The sequence below is a fragment of the Ischnura elegans genome, chromosome 8 (assembly GCF_921293095.1).
Source record: "Ischnura elegans chromosome 8, ioIscEleg1.1, whole genome shotgun sequence".
Taxonomy (NCBI): domain Eukaryota; kingdom Metazoa; phylum Arthropoda; class Insecta; order Odonata; family Coenagrionidae; genus Ischnura; species Ischnura elegans.
In genome coordinates this window covers 10,865,187-10,885,404 of record NC_060253.1, presented here as the reverse complement: position 1 = coordinate 10,885,404, position 20,218 = coordinate 10,865,187, and positions in this window count along the sequence as shown.

Below are 20,218 nucleotides of genomic sequence, written 5' to 3'. Positions count from 1 at the left end.
TTCTCCTCATTTTTATTTCAATGGCTTCTCTGACGAGTCTTTATTGAAAGCCTTTCACATAGAGGACCATTTCTGTTCCTTCAGGGTCAATTGCGTGGCCCAGCGCTGCGTGTTCGGCTGCCGTGGACTTAGTTGACTACCCCAGTTGAATTGCTCTCTCGTGTTCCTCCTGGCATGTTCTAACTGATCTGCGAATGTAGTTCTTCCCACGGGTTTCACAAGGGATCCGGTAGACTCCTTTGACTTGTTGTGAAGCTCTGTTCTTGAGGGTTTAAAGTGATTTTTTATCTGCACGTGAGGAGAGAAGATTGTCATTATCTGACATGTTCTTAGGATATTTACAAATCTGTCCGTGGTCCCCTTTATTTGCAGTAGACTTTATTTCGGTCGCTTACGTTATTTGTTGAGGAGTTCGCTGTTTCTGCGGTGTCTCCTTTGTCCACATCATTCTTTTTCATGACCTTATTCAGTGCTCGTGAGGTAATTCTTTCGTCTAATTCATTTCCCCGCAGAAAGGCCTCTAGTTTCCGCCTTTCTTCGGCAAAGTTGTTTTGGTCGATTTTTTGTTGGAGCGGTGACTCAGGGTGTTTACCACTCCATTTATTTGTGCGGAGTGATGAGTATATGCCCATGTTCCACTCTCCTCCCTTTCCACGTAATCGTGTAAAAAAGGAAGTTCTCCGTCTTCCTCCACCTCCGTTGTGAACTTCATGTGGTCGTTCATTCCGTTCAAATAATTTTACATCGATATGTTTAGTTCTAGTTGTATTCATCGCATTTTCTGAGCAGGCTGGTTACTATAGAAGTTACCATGAGTACACAATTCATCTTTCCAGTTAATTTATGCAGAAGATTAGTAAAGTAGATCCTTTGGTACTTACTTTTAGTGAGAACTTTAGAAGTATTCTGCTTCTGTGCTGGAAATCGCTGCATTGTATTTCTTTCTGCTGTTTCATTAAAAAATACTCTTCTATTTTCGACGATAATATCGATCCTTGTATATTATTTACGATTTAAAATATCATTAGCATGAGACGCCCATGATTATTATCTCATTTAAAAAAATAATCCGTAATCACAAGTCCCCTTTTAATAGCGCAGCACTCTCGTTGCCCACTAGAGATTTGGTCAACACTTCATTAAATCATTTGCTTTGATCTACCAATATGCCATAACTTTTATTTGTTACTCTCATATGAAGAGCAGTTTTCCCTGCATCGAGGTCTTTCAATTCAAACATCATCAGAAGTTTTCTTTTGAGCACAACAAGCCTTTTTAACGCAATCATTGCAAAAAACGGAAATACAAATATCGCAACAACAGGAATACATTTCCCTCTCACCCTTCTATAATCACATGGTTCTCATTCAATTGACGTAGAACAGAATATCATTCCTCATTCTATTCGTTAGACGTTTATTTTTAGAACACACAAAGCCTTTTTTTTAACGTGCATACATTCTATTCTCCTGCAATTTTCTTACCCGCTGGTTGCATCTTCTTTCAGTGCTCCATTTGGAAATGCCGTCTTAATGTCCCAGTGGCCCATATGCCAGCCAAAGTGAGCTGATAGATCAATTAGTTCCTTCAACGCTGAGTTCTTAACATTTGCAAAAAAAAGTCGCAAAAATATAAAAACTTCTTACAATTAATTTGCTCAAGAGCACTGCATTTACCTACGCGCCCTTTGCCCATTTTTTTTACCTTTTTTCTTCGCTGCGATGGGCCGCAGGGCCATATTTTCACGGTTCTGTACTCCACTGGATTGCCACCGGTCACTCTCAGATAACATATTATTCATTAGTTCTTCAATTTTAACCACTTAATTACTATTATAAATGGGCATGGTCAACGGTGCGTAATGATCAGTTAGGATAGATGAATATCCGCATTTAATTATCGATATGACACAATATACGAAACATTGGTGTCTATATCTTTAAGCCGATGAACAAGATGCATTACTTTCGACAAATAATCGGCCATCGATCGGGATGCTTCCGAATTGCAGTGTCTCTGATATCTGCCTCAACAGTTGTCCTCAAAGAGATCGCGTTTCGTGCTTCGGTGAGGAACACAGGTTCTAACAGTGTGCAAACGGTTGTACGAGCTAGTCTTTATCTCCATTTATCGGCAATTCATTACCGTCGTTATCGGTTTTGGGATCCACTGCTTTCTATAAGTTCTTGTTCTTGTGATAATTCTTTACTAGGAATTTCCATCCTTGTAATGTCTTGCACGCTTTTCAATTTAGAGTTCTCGCCAAGGAAAAATTTGTTCCAGCACATTACTTACATTTCACCCTTTCAATCGCACATCCCACAGACATTGAAAGTCTCCAGACTATCTCCAAAATGATGATACTTATGAAAATCTATTTACAGCTTCACTATAGGTATGTTGCCTGGAACCTGTTGGGATTACAAATGTCAATCGTTAGCCGTATGCCTTGTTACCAAGTATATAATTTTCCATTTGCTTACCCTTTTTTCTGATAACCGTAATTGCGGTAGCCTAGTTATACCTGAAGGAAACAAATTAATACGGTGTGATTATGTGTAGGGAGAAGCTATTGAACTGAACATTTTCAATGGCCTTTTTGGTACCTTTCTATAAATATCAATTCTCTCTAGCGTATTCTTTAACTAACCTAAAACGGTATTAATCTTTTATTTCACCCACAGATCCCATTATTTCACATGAGCGGTAACTTATAATTACGCCTAATTTACGGTAAATGGTAATTTTACTGATTGATTTTATCAGTGGCCAAAGATCTCTCTCTGAGGGAGGAAATTTCAGAGCTCCATCACTAAGAGAAAGAGAACACGTAACCACATCACAACAGCGCTGTTGACTGCTGAGAAATTCAATGAAAACAATTCAAAAACAACTACTCCGGAGCAGATTAGGGAACAGACTGAATGACCCGGACACACGAGAGAACAACAACCACGCAGTGCTGCCGACTTAGAAGACGAAGTAGTTTCTTGGTTACACATTACCACGCAACAAATCAGAACCTCCTTTCTATTTTCTCTGAATTTATTTAAGATGTAAATTGATAGATACCGAGTCTTACGATAGTGACTCTCTAGCTCCATAATGATGCATGGTGGGCGCGAAGCAAACCACGGCTTTACAATATTCCATTTTCCGATATCATGTCTTCACCACCCCTCGTTTTGCCTACGGATTATTTGAATTAAATGGACTACTCGGTGGCCTTTATAATGCATTAGTCCTTGTCCCAAAAGCTTTATTACGTCATATGCAGAATAAGAAATTCATCAATAATATTACCTTTTGCAAGTACTCATCCAGTGTAGCCTTACATTTGCTATGGTTGCCTTACTCGCGGCCTGATTGGTTGTAGAAATTTACCATCTAATGAGTAGTAACAACTTCTGACTAATTAGTTTCTTTGTAGATCTCATTAGTTGGACTTGAATTTGTGAAGCTTAATAGATTTGATGGTAGTGACCCCGCTAATTGATTGGGTTCACTGCTATCACCGGCTCGTTAGCTTAAACTCACCCCACATATGCTTGTTATCTCCATCATGTACTCACATAGGTTGCAATTAATAACCTAAACTTCATCGTCACATAGTATCATATTATGATGCATTTCACCATCAATTGTACATCATCTTATTCGTTCACTTATCTGAAATAAAATCTAACCGAAACTGTAGCCAAAGATATCTCTAATTTGTAAAGTTGAGTCTGATTCATGAATCCGGAATCACACCATCATTTTTCCATCCCTTATATTGACAGGTCAAACGATGGATTTTCAGGGACCAAAATAGTCATCGCTCACTGATCCATCATTTATTATGAATCTCGCGGTCATTCCCACCGTCCCTTTTTCCATCGCTTATTGCGTCACTTTCCGTATCTATAACTCTCATTCAATTAAGATCAAAGATTGGCATTAGGTAAATTAAATCAAATCTCTGTGAGCGGCCGAGCGTTCTGATTGGCTGATAATTGAGCCAATGAACCCTTTAGTTCCGTCGACGAATTATTCTAAGAGTCTCATCCTAAAAAAGCTTGCTTGCCTCCATGAAAACAAATTGTGAGCAAACGTTCGCAGTTGGCGTGTTTCCCAACTCAAAACTGGTGCAACCCTCGACACAGGTGACTCAAAAAATAATTAACACCGAATTATTAAAAACGGCCGAATTTAATAAAATATTACTATCTACATTAATGCATTTATTTTTAAGCAGATTCATTGACTGCTTGTGAGATGAAATAAACTGTGTTTGTATCTTCGTGTCATTTCGGCTAATTCTGTCCAGTATCAGTTGGGAAAAATTCCTACTCGTATTAACTACAATTCTCACTAAATAACCAGAAACACTTATACTTAAAATCATTTTAATGACATTAAAGGAGTAACAAAAATAAATGTAATTCGATTGATTGCACTGGGGAACAATTTTTAACTTATTTTTTGTTGACTTCAATATTTTAGCTATTTTAGATTAGAATAGACATGCTGATTTCTAAACTGTAGTTAGTTTCCTTCTAACAGTTTTTCATTACTTCTTGTGAAAGTATGACAACACTCAGCTTGGTTGAGCGTCGTTTACAGGAGGCATCATTTCTCTACCATTGGATGACATTGCGACCTCATGCGACTGTTGCCGGCTGACTGACGTCATAGGAGGTCAGCGATAGGTGTAAAGTTGTGTAGTTATTCAGGAGACATTATATATCAGACGAAGGCACACAGTCCGAAGTTAGCTTAAAGGCCGTTTTACACGGTACACGGAATTGCGCAGTCTGACGTTCGTGATCAAAATCAAAAATCCGTCTTGTAAAGCGGTGAATTGCTAGAACACATGCGAGAATGCGTGGATGCGAGACGGCAAAATAGCCCCTGTTCTAATTTCGTTCATGCATTCGCGCAATTCCACGCCATTTTAGAAATTAATGCAGCTCTAACCTGCGCAATTCCGTGTACCGTGTAAAACGGCCTCAATACGCGGGTGGCAATCACATATATTTTACTGTTAATTCAAACGCATCGATAAACCATGCCTTTTAAACATTATTAAAGTATTCTGCCGATTGGGGTAGGTTTCCATGGAGTACTTAAGAAGCATTCTGGGTTCTTCCCCTTACTTCAAGTACTGCTCTTCAATTCACAATAAGGCCTACTCCCTTTCATTCTATCTACTTATTATTATATCCTTTTCCTTCCTCTCCATCGTATACCTAACATTGTACCATCTAACACTGTTTTCAACATACCCTCCCCGCTAAGTACTCGCTCCATCCATACATTATGTCTCCTCCGAATCTAATATAAAAGCTGCCTCTCCTCAACCACCATATCCAGCACTTCGTCGTTCCTCCTCTCCGTCCACCTGTCACGGTTTCCACCGCGACCTCCTTACCTAGCCGATCAGCTGACGGAATATTTTTAATTCCGGGGTACTTCCGCGATTTACAGATCGCGCACGAAAACAGGTTTCGGCGTTCAACTACCCTCACCCCTCCCCTCCTTTCCCGCCACTCCTCCCGAAACATGCGACGTTCGCGTTCTAACCACGGAATCAGCAGGTCCTCCCCGCCGTGTCTCCCGATTCACCCGTCTAGGGTTCTTTTTCGGGCCGAGAGTTACTTTTCTTCCGTAAGATATACTCCGTCATATGGCAGTAGAGAGGGTTTTCTTCCTCTCCCAAGTATGTGGTACCAGCAGCAGTATTTTCTTAGGAAAACGACAGGAGTCATATTTTATTTATTTTTTTCGTCTTACAAAGTGTTGTGAGTTAATGTTGTCGGATAGTGTGGCCCATGTGTGTGTGCTGAGCTAGGGGAAACAACGTGAATGAAGGGAATATTTTGAATGGTGAACAGTTTTGTTAATCTCAGAATGACTGAGAATTATCATTAAATCTTCTTGGTAATTAACTTTGTGTCTGCTCTAATCCATCTTGCCAAAAGAGACTGTGATGTACTTTCACATCCTATGTATGCACCTGGAGCTCTATAGAAATAGGAAGCTATCTTTCAAGGTTTTGGGGAACCACACCCATCTCTACCATCGGTGGTGCGTTCACCGGGGACGAGTAATGCCTGGCCAACAGACCGTTCAAGTTTGTAACTCGCGTTTCCAACAGCGTAGGAATGCGTCGAACACTTCTTCTTCTCCAGTTTTCGCCTCACCCACATCTCGAATGCCTCCGATCTTCTCTCGTCCTCCTTCCTAAGTGTCCTCGTTTCCCCACTGTAAAGAACTACGCTACAGATCAGACTCTTCAGCAACCTTTTCCTTACACTCTTACATAACCTTCCTCTCAGAAGGTCCTGTCCGTACATGAACGCCTTCTTTCCTAATGCTATTCCCTTCCTGATGATTTACTACTGTGCCCGTTTTCCTCTAATAGATTCTGGCGTTCATTGCAATTTCTTTTCGTTTTAGAATGTTGGCAGTTTTTTAGTTTTTATTTGCATCCGTATGAACTTAAAAATTTCCTATTTTGAATGTCCTTATTACCTACGGAAAAATTCCACAGCATAACGCTTGAGAAATGCACTCAATGCGAGTATAAAAAAACACAGATCTCTTAAAGGCACTCTAAACACACAATTTTTCCCAATCCCTTCTTGTTCACTCTCCTCTCCACGTCAATAACCTCCGTTGCCTACGCTCTCGATGATTACTCCGCAAGGCTCTCGATGAATCCACCGTTATAATATCATAAAAATTGCAAAAAACACAGTGAATTAATGTCATTAGCCACCTGACAAAAATTTGCCCGGAATCCCTTCACGGAGGGATTTCGATTTAATCTATCCTTCTACCTTATTATTGAGAAAATGTTTTATATACACACGGCTTCCGGAAACCCAGCTCGCGCTCTTTTTTTACGATGTCCTTCAATCTGTCGAATCGAAAAGACATGATTACACTTAATTCTTATATTTTAAGAAAGCATTTGACACGGTACCTAGCAATTAACTCATATACAATTTACAGTCATGCGGATTAGATGAAACAGTGGTAAACGGGATACGCTTCTTTCTGAGTAATCGTAAGTAACAAGTAGTTCAATACGGAATTATCTCTGATGTAGTTGAAGTGACATAAGGTGCCCCACAAGGAGGCGTAATGGGCCCCGTTTTGTTCATTAGGCATATACATAAATGACTTATGCCCTAGAATTAGCATTTAAATACGCTTATTTGCTAACGACGCCGTCATCCATGGCGAAATTAGTGATCACTCTGACAATGAAATACTATAATCGAATTTAAACAACGTTCATTAGTGAAGCCAAGAGTAGGGACTCGAACTTAATCTGATCAAATGCACGACGGTGAATTTTTTGCTCGGGTCGCCCATGTATTTTCTGTGGATGTTTTTAACATTATGGCGGCAGAGTGACACGTACGAGTTGAATATCGTGAATGAATGATTTTTGTGGATCTGAACGGAACACGTATGAATGCATGACCCTAATTAGAACATGTTCTATTTTCTGTGCATCCATTCGCATAAGTTGGATGGTTACGCGGTGCATTTTGTCGTTTACTCTCGCGTTCATACATTTATACTCGTACGTGTTAATGTACCGTGTAAACAGGCCTTAAATATTTTTGTCAGAGCCCTGAAGAAGCTGGGATTCGTCAAGCGTTTAGTGGGTGGATTTTCGGACGAGAAAGTGAAAGAGAGGTGCTATTTCGCACTCGCCAGGCCACACCTTGAATATGCAGCGAGCGTATGGGATCGGGTGCGGAAAGACTTAATTCGTGAAATTAATAAAATGCAAAGGAAAGCTGCACGATTCGTAATAAACCAGCTTCGGGCGTATGATTATTGACGAAAAATAAGCTTCAGTATTAAAAACCTTGTTCAACTTGTAATATACTAACATCGTGTGGTCAATAACTTCAATTTTTTGAGTTACATTTTTAAATTTTGCTGTCTGCCTATTTTTTAAAACAAAAAGGTTGATACGGTGTAATATTTCCCAAAATGTTTGTTTGCTATGTACTTCTTTGGTACTGCTTATTCTACGAATTCTCTTGTGGTGCTATAATAATAATTGAAGTTATATATTTCCAAGTTAGTTTACATATTTATACAAATATTTTACTGCTTAAATCAAGTGGATATAAAGAATTCCAAATTAAAGTGCAACAATTAAATCTGTTTACGAGGGATTTTAATATACCTACCCTATTCAATATCACTTTGGCAAGCTCCCTAAAAAGTAGCCCGTTGTTTAACAGTCATTGAAGAAAAATGTGAATTTCTAGAGAATTTTCTGGATGTCCTTCTCTTTAAATAAACAGCCATTGTTTAAGCATCCATTTTCATGATTTTTAAAGACAGACGTGTATAATAGTTTCAGACATTCCACCTCAATTCCAAAAAAGCTTGTCCCGTAGGGTCTCAGATTTTGATGAATTCATGGTTGATAGTTTATAGTTGACGCTGTAGGTCATACTAGTATGATATAGACTACCAGTCTATGTACACACGTCCATAGACTGGTATTAAAAGTAATCGGAAATCCGTACGGGAGAAAAAGTAAACGTTTACATATTTTCAAAAAATATCATTCAGGGGTTGATTTAAATTTAATTCTTGTAATTCTAAGGCAATGAATGAGCCTACATTCTAAAAAGTAAATGCTTGGGCAAATTCTGAGATGGATTATTTTAGAGAAGTTGATTTACAACGTTTTAAACATTTATATATAACAATAATAGGGAAGTGCACTTTATAAATATTTTACTCAGAGTGACTTCCGAAAGGACTTAGCTGCAAAATGTGCAATAAATAATGGCTCTATGACAATCTGATAGTTAAATTGTGGGATTCATATGATATATGGCAAATTTTTTTGAAAAAAATCGATAACGTATTAAAACCACATATGAAAAAATGATCTGAGTGTATTTAGTTTGAGGTTGATGTAGACCCATACAGGTATCAAAATCTGAGTCTTTTAGGGACAAACGTTTGTTGAATTAAGGTGGAGTGAGCCATGTTTAATAATCTAACCACCGAATTTATTTTAATTTTTTGCTCTCTTCTAGGTGCAAGCCATCCCTGGACGTGAGGGGAAGAATGAAAGGTGTAGCAGGAAGAATGCAGATGAGAAGAAGACGATGGCCTCGCGGGACCTCCAATGCTTATTCCTTTTGTGTTATTCGGAGAGATTTGACTCGAATTTTAATCCACATTTTTGCTTTTTCAATTTCAGAATGAATATTGAAGAATTAGAACACCAATCATCGACTTGAGTTGAAGGCTGTTAAGAGTGCAGTTTTCCTCGGACGCTGTGCATTGCCGTATATTTTCATCAGGTTTACATGAGGTAATCTTGAACGTGAAATGGTAAATAGGGCCGTCCTGGACCACACAACTGGAGTTATGAGAGACTCCTGGTGGAGAGTGAATTCACCCTCGATTATCAAAGCTCGAGCTCTAGGTAACAAAAGTACACGAAAGGTAACGGCTCGAAGGAGCAGGTTTAAAGAGGTTTCGAAACAGCGCTGAAACAAAGGTACCAGAAAGTGCACTTTAAAGTTATTTTCTACGAATGAGACCGCTCCCAGGAGACAAAGAATGCATTCTTAGGCAGGAAATCCACGTGGGTATTTTTGTGTGGGTTGTTTTTTAAAGGTATTTGGGTGGGTTTTGTACTAACACCATTTATTCCAGGATTGAAGAATGAAGAAAGAAGACGTACCTGAGGCCCCGAAGATTGAAGAAATCGCAGGGGGCCTCGAAGAATGAAGAGGGAAGATAATCTGTGTGTGTATAGGGAGTGAATGGACTTTGATAATCCCTCGCCTGAACTGAGTGCTTTTTTGTACTTAAATGTAACATGTCTGTAACTCTTTCCCTTCCAGCCATGAAGATTGAAGACATCAAATTGAGCTCGAAGAACGGCAAGAATCCGATTGCGTGTGTTTTTTTATCCATCGTGTGATTTCGTGTGATATTTTTCTGCGTGTGATTTTTTTATATTTGCGTGTGCTGCGAGTATTTTTCCGTTGCGTCGCGTTAGGGCTTGCATGTTAGTGTAATTTATTTATTTGTTTGTTTGCGCATGCACTAATCTTACCTCTTCACAGATTCAAGCCATCGCTGGACTTCAAGGAAGGAAGAGTGAAGACTTCACAAAGAAGAGGATATTGAAGACGCAAGTATTCACAGAAGAAAGAAGAGGTGCATCGCAAGAAGACGTGTGCGATATTTGCGGCTTTGTTTTGGGCCCTTCTGGCCAAATGAGTAAAAATTTGCGTAAGGCTAGGCGTTTCTTCCGTGCGTTAGTTTTAGTTTTTTTTGTGCCGTGGTTTTGCATTACGGATTCCATTGCGTCATGCAGGAATGTGGCTGTGGCTAGGTAGGAAATTTATGATTTGCTATCGATGCCATTGTCACGTTCTTGTATGCTCCTTTGGAGTGGTGCAAATCCTCGGAAGGGTTATTTATTTGTGTATGCACTAACCCGCTCTCTCCCTAGGTCCGCAAGCCATCGCTGGATGAGAAGAGAAGAATGAAGATTCATCGGAAGAAGAGAAGACAGAAGAGGATGGCATCGCGGGACCAGAAGAAGACGACATCTTAGCTTTGGGCCCTTATGGCCAATGAATATAAATTTGCGTAAGGCTAGGGGTTTATTTCCGTGCGTTAGTTTTAGTTTTTTGTGCCGTGGTTTTGCATTATGAAATCCATTGCATCATGCAGGAATGTGGCTGTGGCTAGGTAGGAAATTTCCTATCGGTGCCATTGTCACGTTCTTGTATGCTGCTTTGGAGAGGTGCAAATCCTCGGAAGGGTTATTTATTTGTGTATGCACTAACCCGCTCTCTCCTTAGGTCCGCATGCCATCACTGGATGTGAAGAGAAGAATGAATATTCATCGGAAGAAGAGAAGACAGAAGAGGATGGCATCGTGGAACCAGAAGAACACGACATCTTAGCCTTGGGCCCTTCTGGCCAATGAACATAAATTTGCGTAAGGCTAGGCGTTTTTTCCGTGCGTTAGTTTTAGTTTTTTTGTGCCGTGGTTTTGCATTGAGAATTCCAAGGCGTCATGCAGGAATGGGGCTGTGGCTAAGTAGGAAATTTAAGATTTCCTATCGGTGCCATTGTCATGTTCCTGTATGCTGCTTTGGAGTGGTGCAAATCCTCGGAAGGGTTATTTATTTGTGTATGCACTAACCCGCTCTCTCCTTAGGTCCGCAAGCCATCGCTGGACATGCTGAGAAAAGGAAAATGAAGACACTTGGAAGAAGATGGGATGGTGCACTTTACCGAGCCGGCTTCTGTCGGCTCTACATGAGTTGCAGCAGATAAGGAGCGGTATGATCTCATAATATTCATTCAAATGTGGTTCATTTTTCCTGTATACATTTTAAAATTTAACGAGTTTCTTGAGAATGTTCAATGTTTTTTTTCATAAACGGAGCTGAATTGTGCTTACATTGAACTTATAATATCCCCATAATGCCATTTAAATTAACAAATAAACTTAATATCCTCCTCAATTTAGTCATTGACTACTCAGTTTGAAAATTGTACTTGGTACTTAATAACTGGAAGTGATTTAATTTCATTGACCTATACTAACTTTGAATTGAATATAAAAATATTTGCAATGGGCTAAATATTATTTTGTGCCTACTTTTTTCTGGATGAATTATAATAACACATCAGCGTATTTTCTTTACAAATGTTTTCGAGCAAAAGTATCACCTCCATTAACAGTCTCCGCTAAAATATTTTCACATTATAAAGCAGTCCGAATAACTTCTATTTATAATTCGTATCTAATTTATCTGTTTATTCATTACAAATTTTATTTTCCGTCATGAGTTTTCATTCTGAATCAGAATTATTTCACTTTTTTTGCCCTGTGAAAGGTTACCCACTTCAAAATCAATCCTTAATTTTTCCTATTTAATCAAAGATATAGTTCCATTTAATTGGAATTTTTTATGATAAAAAGTATTATTTATTAATTGAATATTATTTGATATCCTCTGCAGTACGGGAAATTTTATTTCGCACTGGAAGTTTTTAAATCCAATTTAATGGTGAGCCTATTCACTCTGTAACGTCCATGTGCCATAAGAAAATTTATTGATTGATTCGGCCATGAAGCCGGTTTTCGAGGACATGCTTTGTGTCTTTATGAATGTTGTTTTTTTTCAATTGCAGAGTTCGTTGGATGGTAATGTGTGAGTTGAATACTCGAGGCCTCGATGAGACCACGTGCAAAGAGATCGAAAGAATACCGCTCGTTGCCGCAGGCAGACGGTAAGATTTCATTCATTCCTCTTACAAGGTTTGAATTCAGTTCAGAACCATTATTTAGTGATCACATAGGTACACTATAATTTTTACATTTCGGAACCTCGATGATAAAAGTAATGATTGTGTGAGAAAATAAATAAATATTTTCAAATATTTTCGATTTGAAACTTCATTTCTAATAAATTAAATAATTCGAATGAAGGACAGTTATGGGGATTTTCGTGAATCTATCATAAGTATTTACTTTGCTCTTTAATTTTCTCATTGTAATGTGGTGGTCGAGGATTTCCATATTGGCCTTGCTTTTGGTAACTCAGCATCCGTCGTGCGCGCTCAAGTAATAACTTCCTCGGAGACCCTACCTGAGGGAAACATTGGATTCCATAATATTTTCTACTTTTCTGAATTTTTCGTGATGGCTGTTTTTGACGTAATACTTTGACCTCTGGCTCTTTGCATGATCTTGAGCATTAACTTATATTATTCCTTTCGTATCAGAAGACTTAATTATTAAATTACAACCTACAAAAATGTATTAAAATACATCCTCCTGGATAGGTGTAGTGTCCTTGATATGGATTTCATATTTGTAACTTCTGCTTTCGTCTTTTTAAATAATTTCATCGTATTGATTTTTATAATTTCATTATTGTTTTCCATTCATAAAATAGTACATACATTAAATGTAGAATGGGTATTTATTCTATCAATTTTTAGTAACACCCATGAAGTCCAAGTAAGTCGTAAAAAAAGATACATTAATAACACACTCAGCTCACTGTAATTATTTCCGGGAAAATGTTTAATATTGCCAAATCATAACTATGAAAGTTTTAAAGAATAATGAAAATACATTGGAATGTCGCCGATTAGATAATCGTCAAATAATTTGGAATTACCCACTCTTGCATTTTTTAATTTTAAAAATTTCCAGACACTTAAAAAGTTTATATTTGCTATACTTCATCCTCGAAATGATATTTCTGAGCTGACAGTTAACTTTTTAGGTCTCCCCTTTGTTGGATTATGAGAATTTTTTCTTGTTATATTACCACAGGTCAAGCTTGTGGACAGCGACAGCGATTGCTTTTGGAGACAACTCTTCAGGTCCATGAAATGGACATCTGAAGGTTACTGCGCCGACAACTAGAGAATTGAGGATTTTATCGTGAAGAAAGGAAGAATGAAGATATGAAGAAAGAAGACACCAAGCCTGAAGATAGTTGTTTTTTTGTTGCCTTTTTTTGTTGCAATTATTGTACAGGGTGTTTGTATATTTTTTTATTAATGCATGTATTTTTTCCAGGTATAGTTAGGATTTGCGGCAGGAGAGTAGGGATTTTATATTGCGTCCTACCGTCGAGTAGAAATAACTCAAATTAGGCAGGTCTTCGTGTATCGTGGCCACGATTCCGTATTTAGGCGTTTAATTAATTCAGGCGTATAAAGTAGTATTTAGGTAGGCAGGGCTGTATGAATGGATGAATGTGATTTTATTAATGAGTGAATGGAATGTGATTTTATGAATGAATGAATGGAATGTGATTTTATGAATGAGTGTGTGCTTGTAGCAGTAGTACTAATGGTAGTGTTAGTAGGAATACTGACACTAACTGTCCTTTCCTTTCACTAAAAATCCCTCCCCACCCTCCCTCCCCCTCAAAATCCAAACTGCTCCCTCTACGTGGGGAGGGGGATAAACAGAGGAAAGTCTATACCAATCAATTATTGATTTTAATGAATCATTTATTTTATCTCCTGCTTCAATTATAGCGTTGGACTTTCCTTTGGCTAAAGCAGTATGGTATCCTAGTGCAATTTCAAATTCTGTATTTGTGCCATGTATTTAGGAGGTTTGAAGTGGTAGAATGTTATCTAATTTTGTTCTGTTTATAATGTTTTCATTTTTTGTTATTTTTATTCTTTTGGGTGAAATGTGCTTCATGGTAACATCACTGATTTATTTTTCATTCCCCTTTTTTACTGTTTGGTACCAATTTTGGTATTGTTTTCTATATTTTCTCATTACAATGATATGGTAAATAAGTATTACTGTGTTTTTTTAAGGAATTAAAGTAATTTAAAATTTATTAACTATCTTTATTTATTTTCACTGCTCTTGATAATGTTTTGCTGTGTAATGGTATACTCTGTAAAATTAAATATTAAGTTATATTCCCATTTAAGCATTTTCGTTGTAAAATACATTTTAGTTCCTCCTTTTCGTTTGTATTCGGGATTTTTTGTAAAATGCATGATTCAACTTTCTCTACATGCTAAAATATGGCAGTAATTTTTATATTACCTTTGTGCATATTATTTTTAGTAAGTATATGTAGAATTAGCTTGAATTAATAAAAATTTGAAGTACTGCGATTTTTTAATCCCTTTTTTGGTAGGCTTTTCTTCAATGCTGTTATTATGTGCCCAGTCAGAGTTTCTAACCTGCCAGCCACGTTGATGGCTTCCGCTGAGAGTATCAATATTGTAATATTATTTTTGTCTCGTTTACTGGTGAAAAATTTATAATTATATTTTTGCTCCTAGTTTTCATTTTAGTTACACTAATACACAACAGTAGAAATTAGAATATTGTTGACCTCACAATGTGGATCCATAAGTAAAATTTTGCATGGGTTTTGCATGCTAAGAAATTTCGAGATTGAAAAACTTCTGAATACCTAGGTGAAAATGACACAACCGCGGTTAAAGGTCTTGAGAAAATAAAAACACTACTTTGTAATATACCGTGGCCCTAATGAAGACACAGGGGTGGTAAGCACCGATGTCAAAGGGATGGCATAAGCAGCATGGTTGGTAAGATGTCCAAGTTTCCAATTATGCTCAAGTCAACATACCGATATTGTCAACTTGTGATCGCCAGGGTTCATGCGTTAGGTAAATGTTTATGATGTTTATTTTACACTACCTGGGCAGCCGAACTGACTTACCATTGCGTTTTTACTTGGAAAAGTTATTGACAAGGTCTGCAGATCACCCAGTTCACCAGCAACGGCTATACGGAGGTCATTTGTTATTGACGCATGAGGTGTAGTATCTGGACAAGCAAGTTGTCAACCCTAGTCTTGGAAGTATGAGCCAATGAAATAATTTTTGATTAACTTTAGTGAAAGTTCTTTTTTTTGACCCCCTTAAACCCCTGATTTTCCAATTCAGGCTATAATCGAGGCATTACTCTGCATGGACGCCTGTGGTAATAGCATAATATAGGCCTCGACATTGATTTCGAGTCTTGTTGATCCTCGATTTACAAAAAGTGCAACTGCAGAGTGATTTTCTTTTTGTAATAAAGGCACTTAACGCCACGCGTATTTCTTTGGGGGCTATATGATTTTTTTTAATTTATCACCATTCCTCTTGTTCTTAGTGCTTTATATTTTGCATGGTGGGAGGTATATACATACTCTTATAGTACTACGTCTATCTATACATGACCCAAGACAAGAAAATAAGCATAGGATTCGATGCGTATGTTTTTTATGTGCTCATGTATTCGCATTTTTATTTGAGGTATATTTAACTAAAAATCACCGTTTGACGGAATAAAGATACTTTACTTAAATTTAATCTTCGAAAGGGCTTGTTGTTCTATTTCAGAATAATCTACTATTACAGGCGGAGTAATCTAAGGTAATGCGAGGACTGTAAACAAAGCATATATTTTTCGATAGAGAGGTTCTTAAATCGCTTTTCAAAATCTTTTTAGCAGAGTGTACCTGAATTTGTCTCTAAATTTGATTGAAGGAAAGACATAGTAGTATTCTTGCGTTATAGTTCAATAATTTCACTAAAATTCAGGTTTTAATTAAAGGAACAGGATTTTGAGGTGATACCCTCAATGGTTAGCGTTCAACTTGGTGACCCTCTAGATGAATTTTAAGCGATATAAGCGGATGGATTTTCTTTTCTTGTAATTAAGAGGTCGGGGTGACCAAGTGGGCCACGTGCTATGTCCCAAACACAATTCAGTCGAGCTTTATAGGTAGGTCGTAAGGAAAACAGCGCCGATGCATCTCTTTAGATGCCACACACGCGAACTCTTAGGTGATCGGCTCTGGGCACAGCCGACCTCTCTTTTTCACATATTTAAACATTCAAAGGTCAAGTACAACTCGCAGCAAAGACTAGCAAAATGCGTTTTCAAAATCTTTTTAGCAGAATGTGCCTGACTTAAGCTCTTAAGCGGATTATTATCTACTTTGTTTATGGGGAATTATTCACGAAAACCTCAATTTTTCCGAATCCTCGCCAATGTCGACGCGGTGACGTATAAGGAGTACAACTGCAGCTGTCATATTTAGAAGGTCATAGCTCAAATGCTGACGTACGTAGGACGGTGCATATCACGGTCTTTATACATATATTTAAGAAGACAAAATAGGGATAATGATACGTATAAGAATACGATAATAATTACGATAATAAGTACGATAATGATAAGCTCAGAGAATTGTATAATTTTAAAATATGACCAACTGACTCGGCGAACTTCTTACCGCCTACCAGTCATTGAACTTAAAGTTAAATTCACCATTTATAAATCAAGAGTGGCTTCATCGTTTTTAATCATATTTGATTAATTATAATAAAATAAGGATACTATTTCAATAAAAATACGTTAATGAGTATCAATATTGCTTGTCAGATAGACATTTTCTTTATTTAATCTACGTAGGGTGGATCGGACCACGTTTACGCGGAGCCTTTTCAATAAATATTCCTACATTTTGTTTAAGAAGTATTGGGCATTGTGGTTTTGTAAAGCAGTAAATGAAATTAAAATTATACGAATTCAGTTGTTGGCTATTTGTGTTATTAACCGTAAAAAAATGTTTTTCGGCCCAAATTCGTTGCGTAAACTTGGCCCGTTCACGGGGAAGGTTAAAACAACGCCAGACCGACGCTTGACTGATTCTCAAAATCGTGTAAGAAAAGCCCGTATGAAGCAGCAGTCGTATCAAATGACTTAAGGCGCGCCAGTTATAGTATCTCTGTTTGGAAAAAACGCACTGCGTAAACGTGCTGCATACGTAAACGCACCACGGTGTGCCCTACACATTCGGGTTTAATGACTCGAGTCAAGCACCTTCTGATAAATAACAGTTTTTGTTTTGATATCAGGCGCAAGATAATGCGGATGAAGCTAAATAAATGCAGCGAAGCGAAGCAGTGACGCAGCGAGGGGGGTTTTTGGGCGTTAAAACCCCCCCAAGAGCTCAGAGAATTTTTTATAAAAACTTTTGTTAATAATATTAGGGGTACGGATGAGTCACTAACAAAACATATTTAACTATTCACACAGCCGCAAAACCCACTATTTTGAACCATTTGTCTTAAAAAATGTCGCGGGGAGGGCCCCCACGCCTCTCGCTTACCTTAGCGAGTTTTCTATACCCTGCAGACCCGTAGTATTAGCTGCGCCTATCCTTAATTCCTAGCTGCGCTCTTGAATAGAAGGAAGAAATACAGTAATTAGTAATTAAAATGTTATAATGCCACGAAGTCCAGTTATTAAATTGGTAAAAGCAAAACAAATAATTTAATTTGTAGTTTTGACCGACTTATCAATGGGGAACATGCATATTTTTTTAAAAGTGCTTTAATAAGAAGGTCCCTACCTCAAATGTACTCACCGAAAATTTCGCGGATGAATAATGTTTTTAGCCGAGTTATGAGACGTCTTCGGAGCGTGACGTCACGGCACAGTATCCACTGATGGCATGCTGAGGCAGTGGATAGAAAACCGGTCTATACAGGGGCAAAAACGCAAATTTGGCGAAAATGATTGTTGTTATATCGTCAAAATGCAGATAATGAATATATTGGGTTGCCAAAGCGTCGTTGAAATAAATAAAGGGGATTGTTTGCGGAGAAATGGAAAGATTAAATGAAAATAAGTTGATTGCATATTATGATCTACGCTGCACACCTACATCATTTGCTTAGTGGAATAAGAGTATTGCAGCATGGATATCCAATAGAAAAACGTGTGAAATCATTTATAGTGCCACGGCGCTCAATTTCCTCTATTTTCTTGCCGGAGAAGGTTTCTGCTTGTGTTCCAAAGGACAAAAATAATAGAAGAAAGTGGTTGACGACCTGCAGAATGGAGTTGTATACTTTGTCTACATTGTCAACGGAATATTTTTCAACGTAAGTACACTCTTGAATCAGGGTTGCAGTAGGGTTCCATCGAATTGCCACTGTTTTTCTCGGGTAGCCACCAAATTTAGGATGTATCACTCACTTCACTTTGTAAGCAACCCTAGGAATGTACCTAATAGTCTACTCATTGTAGGATTAAATATAAAGGAAGGTGGCTTTTCACGAGAATAAATTCTGATTACGATTAAACCACGGAGAAAAATACGGAATATACGAGAAATATGAGACTTTTGACAAGGTTAACTCTCTGGGTAAACTCAATATTTACCACTGTCATGTTAAAAAGTTCGCAGCATGTCAACGCAAAACCTCAAATTTCGACTCGTTTCTGCGGTGGATTTCGGATCAAAAACAGGAACTTGTGTAAATAAAGCGTAAATAGTGCTTGAAACTTATTTCTGTGTCTATAAAATGTAGGAACGGATCAGGATTGGAAATAAATAAGACGGATATTAATTTCACACGTCTAATCGCGATCTCGGATGAACAACGACAAACAAAAACAAGCAAAACAAAAAGCATACAAAGAGGAAGATAGTTCACCTTCATAACACTTGGTGTCTCTGCGTAGATATTACAATTATAAGATTACAAATAACACACCCCTATAATCTAATAATTGTACCAGCTTAATTGTACTACAACCAAGAGTATGTTCAATTTGTCCAAGCACAACAATATTGATTAATTCAAACCAAGACCTTCAACACAAAAAATGTGTTTTGGACTGTGAAGTCCCTTTGTCATAACATCAGCTAACATCTCATTCGTGGGAAGATACAGTAAATTTATCACTTCACTTGATACCACCTCCCTCACAAAATGATGCCTCACATCTATATGCTTTGTTCTATTGTGGAACACAGGATTTGAGGCAATCTTTTGGGCACTTTGGTTGTCATAATATACATTTATGACCCCACAGTTCCCTAGCAGTTCTCCAACCAATCCCTTTAAGTACACTGCTTCTTTTGCAGCATCTGATATGGCCATATACTCAGCCTCGGTGCTCGAGAGAGCAACAGTCCGCTGCTTCCTACACTCCCACGACACAGCAGCACCAGCGTACATAAACACATACCCGGTATAAGATTTTCTGTCACTCACATCACCTGCCCAGTCTGCATCAACATACCCACTTATGTCACTTCTGTTTTGTCTGTACACAAGTCCAAAATCAATAGTCCCTTTTACGTAGCGCAACACTCTCTTGGCGTACTCCCAGTGTTCTTTACCATGCGAAACATTGAATCTGCTCAAGTAATTCACAGCATGTGGCGGGTTCGTCGCGGAGGCCCCATTTAATGACAACCCCGGATAGACAGCGGGCGCCGAGGTCGCGGAGCTGCGGGAGCGACGGATATAAAAGGCCGTGTCTTGCGGCAGACGGGGGTTATTTTGCTGTAAAACCAGACAGTGTAAAGTTGCTTGGTGGCTACTGAATAAAGAGGCCGAAACCCGAAAAGGAGTTTACTTATTTTTACGGCAACAACACATGGTGTCAGGTGTGTTATTATGTCGAATAAGCAAGTCGAAGGGATAGGAGGTCCTACCTGGTCCATACCCCAGCAGTTTTCCTTCGTGGCGGAAGATTGGCCAAGATGGAGTCGACGGTTCGAGAGGTACAGACGAGCTTCTGGACTCGCCAAAAAGCCAGAAGATGAGCAAGTCGACGCATTGATTTATGCAATGGGTGACGACGCGGACGATATACTATCATCCTTCAACCTAT